This window comes from Thermobia domestica, chromosome 13, assembly GCF_964235325.1.
Source record: "Thermobia domestica chromosome 13, izTheDome1.hap1.1, whole genome shotgun sequence".
Taxonomy (NCBI): Eukaryota; Metazoa; Arthropoda; class Insecta; order Zygentoma; family Lepismatidae; genus Thermobia; species Thermobia domestica.
Window position 1 is genome coordinate 32,500,322 of NC_137466.1, and position 15,215 is coordinate 32,515,536.

At 36.0% G+C, this 15,215-nt stretch overlaps 1 long non-coding RNA gene across 1 annotated transcript in view; it reads right to left on the minus strand.

Moving 5' to 3' along the window:
• Window positions 1–2,084: 2,084 nt before the first annotated feature.
• LOC145669155 (uncharacterized) overlaps window positions 2,085–15,215 on the minus strand; it is a 99,554-nt gene continuing 86,423 nt past the window's right edge. The window contains exon 4 of the long non-coding RNA XR_014128150.1: window positions 2,085–3,422. This is a non-coding gene — a long non-coding RNA (uncharacterized LOC145669155). The remainder of the gene's footprint in view (window positions 3,423–15,215) is intronic.

The following is a 15,215-nucleotide window of genomic DNA, read 5'->3' on the forward strand; positions in this document are numbered from 1 at the left end:
AAAAAAAAAAAAAAAAGGATTGTTCATAAAATAGTATATTTCCTCTTGATTTTTTAAACTTTTTCACATGGAAAAATGTTAAAATATTATTTAATTTTTAAATTTTGCGCCCTTCAAAAATTTTACGCTATAGATACGGGCCTAGTTGGCCTAATGAGAAAGGCGGCACTGCTTTTCTGAATAATGTAATTTGCTAAATCTTCCATATTAACACAGTATGTTTTGAACATATAGCTGAGGTGTTAATATGTCGGATAACAGTGTTGCCACACTTTGTACAATTGTACCGAATTCAGCCCTTTTTGTCATTCATCGTTGGTACCACGCTGGCATTCTTAGCCCCTTCTGTGAAAAAGTTGGTACAATTCTACCCAATTTAGTACAATTTAACAAATACTTGTCACATTTTCAAAAGTGTCAGTAAGATTTTTCCTCGTTTTATATAATTTTTCATATATGGCCATAATACCGTTTTGGTCTATTAGTCACTTTGAAATAGAGGCGCATTTGGTTTCTTTACAATACATAGTGAAGATGATAACTGTTTCCCTTTTTAATTTGCGGCTTCTGTTATACTTCATACATGCGAGAAAAGTTTCATTTACTTCCGGGGTTGTTCGGGGTCCTGCAATTTAGATGATTTTAAAACGTAACTTTTAAAAAGGGCTCTTTCTTGATTTGGACTCTTCAAAGAGGGGGAGGGGAGTGTTCTGGAACTTTACCTGTTATGGTATCGTGTTATAGAGCCATGTATTACACTGGTATAAAATAATGAATTCAGTCCTTCTTCTTTCAATTTTGTACTATTTTTCAGCCCACTCAACCACTCAACAGCTAGGACGGAGGTAACACTGTCGGGTACGACAGCAAGTATATTCAATACATATTACATAGTTTTATTTCCAGACGTTTTCATTTGCTACCCTGGACGATCATTTCATCCTCTCTTCTCCTTGCAACCTTTCTCAACAAATATCCTGTGGTTTGCTACAGCTACGATGTGCATTGGATTCGTTGCTTTTAAATAGAACCTCAGTCAATGAACGCATATAGTAAAGGTTGATTCAAACATAGGTTACTGTGCTCATACCGTTCTCTTGCCATGCTGTGCGTACGACGGCCGCGACCATTCACACATACTATGCCATGCCGTGCCGTGCCGCTGTTGCTTTCTACATTAAGAAAAAACACTTTTTTCATTTCCGGAATCCGGAAAGTAAAATCGAAAATATTCGAAAATCGAAAATCGAATTCGGAAATATCCGGAATTTAGAAGATTTCGATTTCGGAAAAATCCAAAATTCGGAAAAATCTGGAATTTACAAGATTCCGGATTTTTCCGAAATCCAGAAAGTGAAATTTTCGATTCCAGAAAACAAATTTTCCGGAATCCGGATTCCGGAAAATTTTGGCCATCCCTATTCTACACTATTTCCGAAGATGGATCGCAAGAAGGAAGACGTTCATGTGATTCGTGTTGCTTCGTATGCTTCGAAGAAAGTCGAAGGATCGCGGCCAAAAAACCACGACTAGACTGGTTTCTCTTCAAGGCTGTCTGTCGGGGCACGGCATGGGAACAACACACTATGTATGAATTAATCTTAATACCTTACAGATAGGCTGGCCGCAGAATCAAATGTGTAAACTATAAAATTCAATCTGTTAGATACTCGTTCAAGTTGAACTTACAGCTTCCATTGGACACACATACAAGGTTGCCTTCAGGATCTTTTTCCATGGAGAAGCGGAGAATAAAATACCGAAGACATTGATACATGCGGCTTAACAAACTTTTCGTGTAAACGAGTCTAATATGTCTACAGAAAGTGTATACAAAGCATTTATGTAACGATCAGATTTTTTCATGTATTACTCTGGACAATATTTTTAACCCCTCTTTTTCTCGCATCCTTTCTCAATAAATATCCTATGATTTGCTACAGCTATGCTGTGTATTAGACATGCATAACTGAACTCCCTCCGTAATTAAAATTGGGTTTGTGCCAGCAAGTAACGTAATCAACAACTTTAAACTATTTGCCTGTCACATGGACGAAAATAGATTTTCTTAACTAAATCGACTGTCCTGAACACGGAAATGACAATAAAAAGTACGTAATAGTAAGGTTTGTGTGTGAACGAAGCGACTTGAATTCTGACAAAGAACGTCAAAATAGTCTATTTTGTTGAAACACAATTTTACTTATGTCACTACTATATTTATTTAAGTATGAAAATCTGATCAGAGAATGGAATCATTTTACAGCTAAAGCAACATACAATATACAATAAACTAATGCTAGTTTAGTAAATCGTTTTCGGCTTTAATACGAGGGTGGTTCAATAATTATTGTTCCTGACCTATAAACAGTATTATTTTTCCAAAATGTCTCCTTTCATAGTAATGCACTTCTTCCACCTATACTGTAAAACCACTATGCCATCTTCAAAGAAAGTCTCTGGCTGAGCCTTGAGCCATTTCTCCACAGCTTCAATAACAGCTGCATTTGAGTGAAACTTCTTCCCCTTGAGGTGCTCGTTCAACTTTGGGAACAAATGAAAGTCACTAGCGGCTAGGTCGTCACATCAAAACCAGCAGCACGAATTGCGGCACCAGTAAGATGGCTTTTGTGGGCCGGAGCATTATCTTGGTGGAACAGCACTGTTCACTGCAACATCCCGCGCCGTTTTTCCTTGATTACTTTGCGTAACTTAGGGATGAGGGCTGCATAATAAGCCCCCGTGATAGTGTGTCCAACCTCCAGGTAGTCAACAAGGAGCACACCCTTCGCATCCCAAAAAATTGTGGCCCTAACCTTGCGTGCTAATGCCTGGACCTTAAACTTGCGTGGGGGAAGCGAACTGTTGTGCCGCCACTCCATGCTCTGTCGTTTGGAATCGGGATCATATTGGTGGAGCCACATCTCATCCACTGTCACAAATCTATCACAGAACTGTTTCAGTTCTGCCCCCACAACCTCCAAACCAGTCCTTTAACATCGAACTCTGTCTTTCTGATGTTCACGAGATAACATTTTGGGTACCCATCGCGCCGAAACCTTTCTGAATCCCAAGTGTTCATGCACAATGGTTTCCACTGAGCCTACAGAGATGTGCATGATGTCTGCTAACTGTTACACCGTGATTCGTCTGTCTGCTATAATCGTATCATACACATCATCAATGTTTTCTGGGATGCATGCTGTTGTTGGAGGACCAGCACCTGTTGCCAGCTCTCCCTGCCGTAACGGAAGTTGCGGTACCAGTTCTTTACCACCTGGTAGGAAGGAGCCCCATCACCCAACACACTGATCATGTCCTCATGAATCTCCTTTGGGCTTAACTCCTTTTTCTGGAGGTACGTGATGACAGCTCGTTGTTCGGTTTTCTCCATTTTTCAAGCTAGGTGCCACCTCTCACACCTGAAACGACAAAAAAGAATATTAATATAGCAGCTATGGTTCTAAAATTTAGCATTAAGGCATCTAAGACATTAGGCTACAATATCCCCCATCATCTATCCCAGCTCAAGTATTTTAAACATGCCAGGGACAATAATTATTGAACGGCTAATTATTATCGTACTTTACGGTAAATATCTTCATTTTCGGCAGATTTTAAGCTTGGTTTGATTTAGTATACGAAAATTGAGATCTTGAAGTATTATGAAAATGATGAATATTTTAAAACTTACTACTACTTCTTTCACTTGTAGTGTGTACTACTTTCTCTAACTATAGAACCAGCAGTAGTCGCCCATCATGTGAAGATGACATGTATTTTAATACCTCTTTTCTATTTTCTGAATATTCTGATAGAATTTTAATCATTGATCATCACTCACAGTTTCATTCTCGAGGGAAAGACCAGTTAAACAGTGTAGTATGACTCAGTTGCTCTACTATTCCTCGATCAAACAAAACAACAGTATTTTGTAGATCTCCCTGCAGTCCCAGTAATATTGCAATGATCTTTAAATCTCCACAAATTTGCCAGCTGTACTTGTTATAACCAAACATATCTAGTAACACTAATATGCTTTTATATGTTTTCTTAATGTGTACGGAATTAACACTGATATTGATGGTTTAGTGTTCTTATTGTGTAACAATGTGCTTTAAGGCTTAGTTTTAAGTCGATAAACAGCCTCTATTCGTTAGGGATGTGTCGAAAACCTACTGCCTCAATTAAACCATCTAAATTTGAAATACAGAGGACATTTTACGTAACATAATACCCAGAAATTTGTTCATGCCTGTTCCTAAAAATTGAAATTCTAGTGTTGGGACCCAGTTAATTCGACTCCTTCGGCCTTGATCCAAACAACTCAGCATGATACTTAGTAAGACTCAGATTTCTGACCAACTCGTTCAGTTGGATTTGCTAATTAGAAAGATTTCTTTTTAGGTTCTGTGCTATAGGTTAGATCAAAGGACGTGAAGTTTCAGGTAATTCATCCATTTGATCTGCTAGAAAGGATTCTTCTAGGTTTGACGGTAGATTAGAGTTTGAGAGTTCAGGTCCGTGCGGCAAGGAATTTATAGCATATATATATATATATATATGGTGTTTCAAAACAACACCGACAACGTTTGGGAGGTAATTCCTGACACCAAGATAAGACAAGAAGTATAGATCAATCTGGGTGCGTAAATGATTCCTTTCGGAGTTATAGCTGCCAAAAACATGAAAATTAACTTTAAAGGTCCATAGCTCCAGAACTATGGGATCTACCATAGTCGGGTAAAGACTTCACTTAGGAACTAATATGTGCCGTATCCAAATATCCATGTATCAGAATTCTAAAGTACTCACGCAACAATTTTGGTAGAGGGAGTTTGGCTCTACATATGTGTGTTTGTGTGTGTGTGTGTGTGTGTGTGTGTGTGTGTGTGTGTGTGTGTGTGTGTGTGCATTGAATGTTTACGAAACTTTCCAGAAATGTTGGTGATAGAATATAGAATATATTATTTTCACAAAGTTAATGCAAAATGCACTTTTGAAGCGAAAGGAAGCTAAAATCCCGGAAAACGGAGTTTTGCTGGGAAATTTCACAAATATCCCTCAATTTCTGCTAGACTAGTAAACTTATTCAGAAACCAATTGAAAATACTGAGTCTATTGTAACAAATAAAACAAGGTTGATTCCAATACAATAATCGTGGTAGGATTTATAGGCAGTTATAGGACATACGCTTTCTATAAGAAAATATCCAGTATGAAATGAATTTTAGTAATTTACGTGCAACAAAATGGAGAATGATGGAACATTCTCATTCGTCGTAAATAGTGTATAAAATTGATTTAATTCTGGCTATTTTCGGCCATGTGGCAAAAACCTTGTTGACTAGTGTAATCAGTGTTAAATGTCAACCTAGCATGAAAAGTTCATTATTTATTCAAATATTGATTTTAAGAAAAAAAAGTGTATCAACACAACTTATACAAGTTACCCTATTTCAAAAATCCAGGGGAGAGCAAACTGCCACCTTATCCTACTCTGCGGATGACACGTACGTAGGGTTGCAGTGGTGATTTCGAATATTTTCTCCGGGGGAACATTCAATAGACATGGCGAAAGTAATATTGCTGAAATATTGGCAACCTACGGCAGATCTATCGGATATATGTCCCGAGGAAAGTCGTAAGTGCAGAGGGAATTTCTCCCCCGTCGCACCTTCTGAAAGCACCACTGATTACAGAGATGTTGAATTCCCTCTGTGTTCTACCAACATGCTAATGTATCTACGTGTACGATTTCGGGTGCACGTCTTATATAGCCTTAGTACTGAGAAAGATGTTGAACTATAATCAAATAACCTGATGTAAGTTAGTGACGTTAATGTGACCAGACATATATATTAGAATCAGAAACAAAAGAGCACTGAAGGTAAAATGAAAATTGTTATTCAAGAAGAATGGGCGTGGAAAATGGTAGCCAACATTGTTTCCTTCAACTGGTTCGGCTTTAGAAACGACAAAAAGTTATTAAGCTAACACAACAGTGGAGAACAGAGACTTTCAAATAAATACACATATGAACGAATAACCACTGAGTTAGGACAATACAAAATCAATCTCGTACATAGGTAGGTATTAGAAAATAGCTTGTAAATACAGTTCTGTAACAGAAATTTTATTGAGCAATAATGTCATGGATTTGTTTTAAGTGGGTGTAAACAACTCGAATTGCAGTCATTAACCGAGTAAAGAATATTGTATTGCTTCAAAGCCGAAACTTTTTGTTCTGCTAAACCCAATTTTCGTCGTGAATATACAAGCATTATTAATTAGGTGTATAGGAGAGTCTCACAAAAGTTTAACAAGAATTGTGAATATACATTTTGTTACTAATCTGCTAGTCACTAAATATTCTTTTGACTTCATTTGTTAATAAAGATCATTTTCAGGTCTTCAAAGCTGTGTTAAAAGGTTACACTAACATCGACTTAAAGAATAAGAGATAATTTGGAGTTGATAAACCTTAATTATTTTACTCGATAGTATTATTTTACCCCCCTTAAAGAGGAGTGTGATATTGAACACTTTCCGAATAAGATATTGAATCGTGGAAAGCGTAATATATTTTCAATTAAAAAAAATCCGTAATTTTGAACACATGATCTACAGATACTTTTCAGTTTAATGGACACACATCAAAGTGCAACTTCCCGGATTAATATGGCGTTGAATCATCTTTCGCCCTCAGAATATTTCTAATTCAACGTAAAATGGAGTCATAGAAGTCGTGATTGATAGCAAGTGCAATATTAAATCATTCCGTCTTGTAATACTGGTCCATCTTCAAACTTTGGACTCCTCTTAACAAAAGTTTCTGGGTGCGTACCTGCAACTTAGTGGGCTTTCATACGCTCAACATCTTCCAAATCTCCTTTGTTTCGCGGTTAAAAGTCTGTTTTTCATACCGTTCAGATCCAGCTTGCAGCACAATTCATTTTCAATACTTAACAATGCTAGCGCAATTAACCTATATTAACAAGGCAAGGTGCCCTGGTGTAATACACCGATTGTGATGAGATTGCACGTTGAGAACATCGAAAAATAAGCGACACATATTCTTTTATATCGGCCAACAAGCGCATTGAAAAGGTCAAATAAGGGTATAAAAATGGGGTCAAAATGAGATTATGTGGAATATAGCGACAACGAGAAGAGATATCGGAAAAGGTTAAATATACGAAATATTACCCATAGTCGACGCAAGGCAATAAGGTAGAACACACCCATGCGAGGAAAGCAGAAATCCGAACTGAAAATTGACCAATCACGTGTACAACATTGTCAAAATGTGTTACGGAAATAAGGGAAAAGGGTGGTAAGAAGCAGGAAGAAAGACGAAACGAAAACATAAATTACGTGTTTTTGCTTTTGGTGCATATGTCGCCAGTATGCGAATAAGATGCAGATTCATCTCAATGCACGAAGATGGGAGAAGACGCAATAAGGATGCAAACGCCGTACGTATAGACAGCCAGTGATACAGTACTGCGCAGTGGGGTTGCATACCGGTATATCGCATAATGGGAACAGTAATAAGATGAATGTTAGAAACAAAAATCTGTGTAGGCAATAGTAACACAAAAACAAAAATATTACTATTACTGTTATGTTGAACACGTCATAATGTTTCCCCTTTGCACCACTATTGATCCCAATTGGCTTCGGATTGACTGCATTTACAGTTTCTCAAATATTTAGCCCGATCCAGATTTTGTATTTCACTTAACAAAATATTATCTTTCAATTACTGCGGACATCTGTATATACATTTTCCAATATGGTGAACGAAGAAGTTGTGGGATTTAAGTATGTCATTTAAATAATCTTTATGAACATCTATGTCAATATTTTGATATTATTATTATTATTATTATTATTATTATTATTATTATTATTAGTAGTAGTAGTAGTAGTAGTAGTAGTAGTAGTATTAATAATAATAATAATAATAATAATAATAATAATAATAATAATAATAATAATAATAATAATAATAATAATAATAATAATAATAATGCGTTGTTAAGTAAGTTATTTTTATCTTAAGTTTGTACGATTTTTCTACTTTTATGTTATCCAAGTAGTTTAGTTAAATACTTAAACTAAAAGTAGAACACTCGATCGGTTTACGAAACAAGCATGAACAAATATATATTTTTAAATCGATCTACGGAATTCTACTGAACATACCTAGGTACCTACGGTATTAAGTGTAACTGTTGAGTTTTATGGTAAAGTTCCAAAGACTGTTAATCGTGTCTTGATTACATTTATACGGAACCTGCGAGTTAGCATACTCTTTGAAAGTAAAAAAGAATTATCATTATCCATACATCTATGTTGAAGCTTTACACTAATATGAACACAATGACGTCAGTTAATTACGTTATTAACACTGTCAGCCGTTGAGGAGCTTCACAAACTAACTATGAGGATTACCATCAGACCCTAATGAAAATAATATGGAACCACCGGAAAAGTAGAATTATCAAAATTCGTGCAGTTATGTCGAAGTTTTGAGAGAGAGAGAGTTCTAAAAATGACGCCCACGGACTAGAGCACTATTCTACAAGTCCGAAAAAAAAGCAAATATATATAATTGTAAACCTTTCGGGTCCTCGTCTGGAGACGTGAATTGCACTATGTGGCAACGTCGTAGATGAAGAACCTTAGAGAAGATCTAGCAATCTATCAAATAGTTACATCGATTTTTTCCAGATGGCAATTAAAGTCATAGACGTTGACACAAGCACCATTAGCGTAGCAATCGAGGTACTCGCTTGATGTATTCGTAGAGCAACTCTAAAGGTTTCATGTTAATCTGCAACGTTGGCACATAGTGAAATTTTATATACGGTAACTTCGGCAAATAACGCCAGTCGGGTAATAACGCCATTTAAAACTTTCCACAGTGCTAGCATGAACACTTATAGGTTTGTGATAAGCAGTGATGCCTGTTGTCTTTGTAGACACAAAGACTAGTGGTCTGCCACGTGTCAGTAGAGAGAAAGCAGTGAATAAGTGTTGATGTGGCAGCCAAGGAACAGAGGAAACACCCAAATTTTTAGTGTGTCAAACGAAGTACGCGAATTGTTTGTGTAAAAGTAAGATTTTACTATTACTAGAGGTATAAGTCGATAGGGCCATACTTGCATAATATTACGATATAGATAAAATATGCAGGATCGCTATTCTTAGTATAGAAAGAATGGTCAAAACAAAGTCTATTACTTCTGGAAATAACGCCGCTATCGCGTCGGGAAATAATGCCACTCCATTTAATCGCTAATGAAAACTAATACTAGTATTAAAAGTTTGTTTTTCGTCGAAGTGGCTATGAAATGTGAGACTTCTGATGTTTTGTTCATTTTCTTTTCCAGATGGCAAAGAAATGTCAAAACATACGGGCCAGGTGATTTACATCAAGCTATCACGACCATCGAGCAAGGTATGAAAATTGCAAGGGCTGCATGTGCGTTTAACATTTCTTGCTGAACGTTAAGAGACTGGGTAAAACGAAAGGACAAGAAGCCCATTCGAAAACTTGGTCACAGTTCTGTATTGTTACAAGAAGAATTAAAATAGAGAATAATTCGTTTATAAGCAGTTGGTATTCGTTTAACTAGGAAAAAAAATGTTTCTGATACCGCGTATAGAATATGTGAAGAGAACGCCATAACTTATTCATTTCGTAGTGGTAGAACCAGAAAAGACTGGTTTTATACTTTAATGGCAAAATACCCGAATATCGTGTGCAGAAAGGCGGAAAATTTGAGCTATGGTAAACTCATGCGTTTCAATAGAACTATAGTGAACAAATTGTATATGCTATTGGGAAATACATTTGATGCTATGAACTTACTTGACAATCTTGAACTTATTTATAATGCAGATGAAACTGAGCTAGAATTAACGTACAACAGTAACCTAAAAAATTCTCTCACAGAAAGGGAGCAAGCGAGTACTTAATGCCACACACAGCAAGAAAGTTGAAACTGTGATTGTTGTTGCTTGCACCAATGTATCATGTTCAAATTGGTATCCCTCCAAGGGAAAGAATAATAATAATTAAAAAAAAAAAAACAGTTTGGTGATGATCTTCCTCCAGGTAACACCTATGCAATGACACCTAAAGGCTATGTTACAAAGGAAAAAATCCGTAACATTTCAACAGACACCGGATTCCTGGCCGAGCACTGCTTTTGTAGATTGTCATCGCAGTCATCTTAATATTACCATTTAAAATTCTGCTGAGACCATGAATATTCAACTATTGTGCTTGCCTGCACATTGCATCCATCAACTTCAACCGCTCGGTAAGAGCTCCTTCAAATCGTCAAAAGTGAAACTGCTTTGAAGCAGTTGACAGTTATCGACAACACATCCCGGAAGAAAACTTGGGAAGCTACAGTTTCCAAAACTGTTTTCACAGGCATGGTTCCGTTCAGCAACACCTCAGAACACAATGTCAGGCTTCAGCGCATCCATTTAACAAAAATGCTATACCCGATGTCGCTTTTTCCCCAAATGAGCAACAGCAACCTCCACCAACACCTCCAAGTACATGACCAGCCTCCATCTCTCCTTCAACACCATCGAGTGTCCGCTCCATTTACGAGCTTCTGCCTACACCTAAAATAACTATTAGCAAATCTCATCCCAGGGGCCTTTTTCCAACTGCCAGAGGAATATTGGCAACATCAGACCTGTTTGCGACAGCTGGCCCTTCCACTTCTTTCGGTACGAAGAAACAAGCATCCTCTAGAAAGAAGGGTGGAGACATGATAAGTGGGCACTGTGGAGGATATTACTATGATCCCAGAGGTCCTTAAACGTGGATTCGGTGTATTGAATACAAGATCTTGTTTCACGAATCATATTATTCTGCCAGCATTGTTAAATGTGGCTTGTGAACATTGTGTGACGCTGATTGTGCATTGTTTTCTGGCTACGACGATAATGCTCCATATGACTGCAACTGTTACGTTAAGAGGTTCACAATCATTACATATATTCAAGACTATGAGTTTTATGTACCAGCAAAGCAGGTAGCATTTTGCCTTGAACATTGTTTAGTTGTGTTCAAAACGTATTTCGTTACGATTCTAATACCTTTCCGTTGTTGTAAAGAAAGTGGCGTTATTTGCCGACACGTCTGGTAATAACGTCATCTCATACTCACTCCAATTCTCAGTGCATTGTGCTCGACATTGTGTATGTAGGATCTTTCTTTTCTCATTGTATTATAGCGGAAGGTTCACTCCATCTTTCATGTAACTTGCACGGTTCTAGATATAAAAACACTTAAATACTAGAACAATATGTTGAATTGGTGGCGTTATTTGCCAAAGTTACCCTACATATATATATATGTATGTATGTATGTATGTATGTATGTATGTATGTATGTATGTGTGTGTGTGTGTGTGTGTGTTTGTCTATAAGGGTGGAATTGTGAATCTCCTTTTTTCTGAAGTAGGTTTTAAAAAAAACTATGTAAACAATATTGAAGTTCTGTAGAGAAGATACTGCAGACGTATTACCAACCTTGCTTCTTAAAATATTCTTTAATGTTTATTTTTTTTAAAATATAAAGCAGTGGTCCTCAACGTTGGTGTTAACACCCCTAACGGACTTTCTCGTTTCCAAAGAAGCCACTGCACAAAAAGGGGCGTTAACTATTTAGGAGAAGTTTGAGATTTCATGACCTGTTAGATCTTTTCTTATTATTGGACAAAAGCCAATGCGCTTTTTATAACTCACCAAAAGTTTAAACTTTTTTCATTTTCACATGTAAATTCTTCAAGGTTGATTAAAAGAATTGAAGTCTTTTTTCTGGTTCTTAGACTGCCCCCTCCAAGCTTTACGCTCAGCCTTGTGCGTAGGTGGATTGGGCTAAGGTGCGATGGGGGGCGCTGAAGGCAATCGCATTTACCCAAGGAGGCGCTAGACTCGAAAAGGTTGAGAATCATTGGTATAGACAATTGAGGTAGTAGCCATCTGGATGTTTTATATTTGGGACATTCAGAGCACAATGGAATGAAGTACAATAACCAAAGTTGTGAGAGAGAAAAGACAAAAGACAATGCAAAAGTTAACATTTTTTCACATTATAAGAGTTATTTACAATAAACGAAGATGAAACTTTTAAACTTTGAAAGAATCTTCAGATAGATCTTAAAGACAAAATATACCCAAAATAATCCCAAAAATGGACTTGATTCTCTTGTGTACTGAACCCACCATTTGATCCAATATTCAATAGTTTTACACATTGAATACGAAACGATTTAAAGTATGTACACGACTGTACTCATACACATCTGTTTAGGTTCCACTTACATATTTTTGTTTTATTGAAGAACTTATATATATCCAAGAAATTTCACGAAAAAAGCAGTATCTCTAGCAATACTGCCGTACGTGTTCTTCGAAACAAGGAAATTAGTTCACAGTCTTCTCATATCCATAAACATGATTCATATAAATACTGTGTACGATGATCAGGTTACGTATAAGTTTAAGGTTTTCTCATGCAACCAAGAATGGTCAACTTAGACTCGTTTTACCCCATACACTTTTCTTCTAGAACATTTTAGATCAGTTTATTTATCTTTAAAATATAATAATATGTTATTAACGAAGTTATATCGACTATTACTCTAGCGATACTTAAACTAGTAAATTCTCCTTTAGTCTCACCGACATAACCGTGGGACGTAAAACTCAAAGATTTCATTTCATTTCATTTTAAACTAGTAAATGAGCATTATATACATGATCAAAGTATAATTAGAATGTCGTTGTTGTTGACTATACTAATTACAGTATCTATATGCAAATTATTACATTGCTTCATAATAGATTGCTTCATAATATTCCGGCAAAAATTAATCTGATCTTATCATTGTAACTTTATTTATTTTATTTGTTTTGTCCTGCCCCTCTCTTCTTCGCGTCGTCCACGCCAGATTGCGCAAAATAAGACAGGGGATCTGCAGCTTCCTCTATCCCACTTTTCACGAAATACGGGACCCCACGTCGTCGGAGAGGTAGATACAAATCATTTATATGTGCAACGTTGTTCGATTTTTAGAAATTTAGTACACAACGAGATATCCCACGAAGAACTAAAGTAAGCCCAATATTCAGTCGCCACCCTCTTCTGGGAGAAAATTATAATTATCTGATTCCGGATTCTGTAATGGAATGTACTGAAGAACATGGTACTATTTTATAACAACGTTCGATAGAAAATTTAAACCGAAACTTAACTTACACATTGTCCGGAACCTCATGCTACTAAATACACATACTACGACTACAAGTAGTAGTTAACACAGATTCATGGCAAAGACATAGACAATTACATATATTGTTAACCTCAAAGTGAATACATCAACAAGATCATATATTTTTGTTAACCTCAAAGTGAATACATCAACAAGATCAGAAAAGTGAATACAAGATAAATACATGCAATAGAATACGTCCCATATTCTTCCTCTATAATTTATGGACGGCGTTAGTCATATACCGTATTTACTCGCGTAATTTTCGCACTTTTTTAGAGGAAAAAAGTTGTTTTGAAACAAGGGTGCGTAAATTATGCGGGGAAAAAAATTAGCCACATCAGTGAACATCATCTATTTTTTTTTTCCCAGTCAAAATAACACGAAAATACCGGTACACATTTTCTTTGTAGCAAGAATTGACAACAAACAACTAATTCTAAATTTGTAGAAAAATAACATTAAAAAATTGATTAAGAAGTCGTGTGCTTTCTTACAAATCACTGTCAAATCCTCTTGTGCGCAAATTACGCGAGGAAAATAAAATATACAGAAAATGCCCTTCAAAATTGGGATGCGAAAATTATGCGAGGGTGAAAATTACTTCCCGCTGAAACTGTGGCGCCACCACTCAATGAAGTTGGATACCACGAACTTCTAAAAGCAAAAACGAATCAAATCACTCAGAGCGCGTGAGTCTGATAGAATTAGCCAATGATACACTTAGCTACTGCCAGTAGCAGACGGTGCAGTTAATTACAAATCTAGCCGGTAGTGTCGCAGAATCTCTTTCGTTGCATTATGAAAGAAAAATCCATTAGTTATATAGGAAGTGGTTCATCAAGGTAATCAGTGGCGTTAGTATTGTAATCAAAGGTAGTATTGTAGTAGTAGTAGTAGTAGTAGAAAAGAGATGGATATGCCAGAATATGTGTTACCAATAGGAGTGAGTAGTTTCTTTAGTACTATTACTTATTTTGGTCTTACAGCAATAGCTTTTGGAATATTTAATTTTTAGTCCTCCATAAATGCAAGTATCCGTGCGCATACACTTAACATTGCCAACATATACAATTTCAGTTTCAATAGTATCAACTTCGAATAGCATTAACGAACCTCGTTTCACGTATACATATAATAATTATTCTCGCATACCTTATAAAAATATTTATTCATACATCAAACACCCGACGCAATTGACTACCATTTTCTTTTGCATTTTCTTAATATAATATTTTATTTCAGGTGCAAGTTAACATATTATCGTTTCACGATGAAATTCAGCATTATTTTGAAGACTAAGAACTTTCTGAACATTTAACTTGACTAATATCGTATGCCTTAGTTTAGAATTTCTAAAAACTTTCAATGTTCAGCACTCCTATATTGATTTACGAAATATCCTCCCTACATTTATCAGCAACGAAAGTTACTAAACATATTGCAGTTTCTAGATTATATTTAACATCGGAGGATTGTAACAAGAGACGGGGAAGCACATCCCCGAAGCGTAGCTTATTACTCTTTCATCATACTTTCTTTGCTTAACACCATAGTCTCAATCAGAAAAACAGCAAAATTATCCATAATTATTTAACTGAAACCTCGTATTTGATCATTCTCTTCAACGCTTCAATGTCTCAGACAAATCGTTATATATATATATATATATATATATATATATATATATATATATATATATATATATCAACCACGTTTTTTTTATTTTCCTTTTTCTTCCCGATGCTGTTTCAAAGAAGTGTTAACTCAGGAGATGAAAATGGTTGCGTTCAATGGAGTATGCTTTACAATTTTACGTATAGATTCATAATTTAGTTGCACCTTAATAAATACCTTTAAACTTATAAACAGAGAACTAATTAACAACATTATTTATTAAAG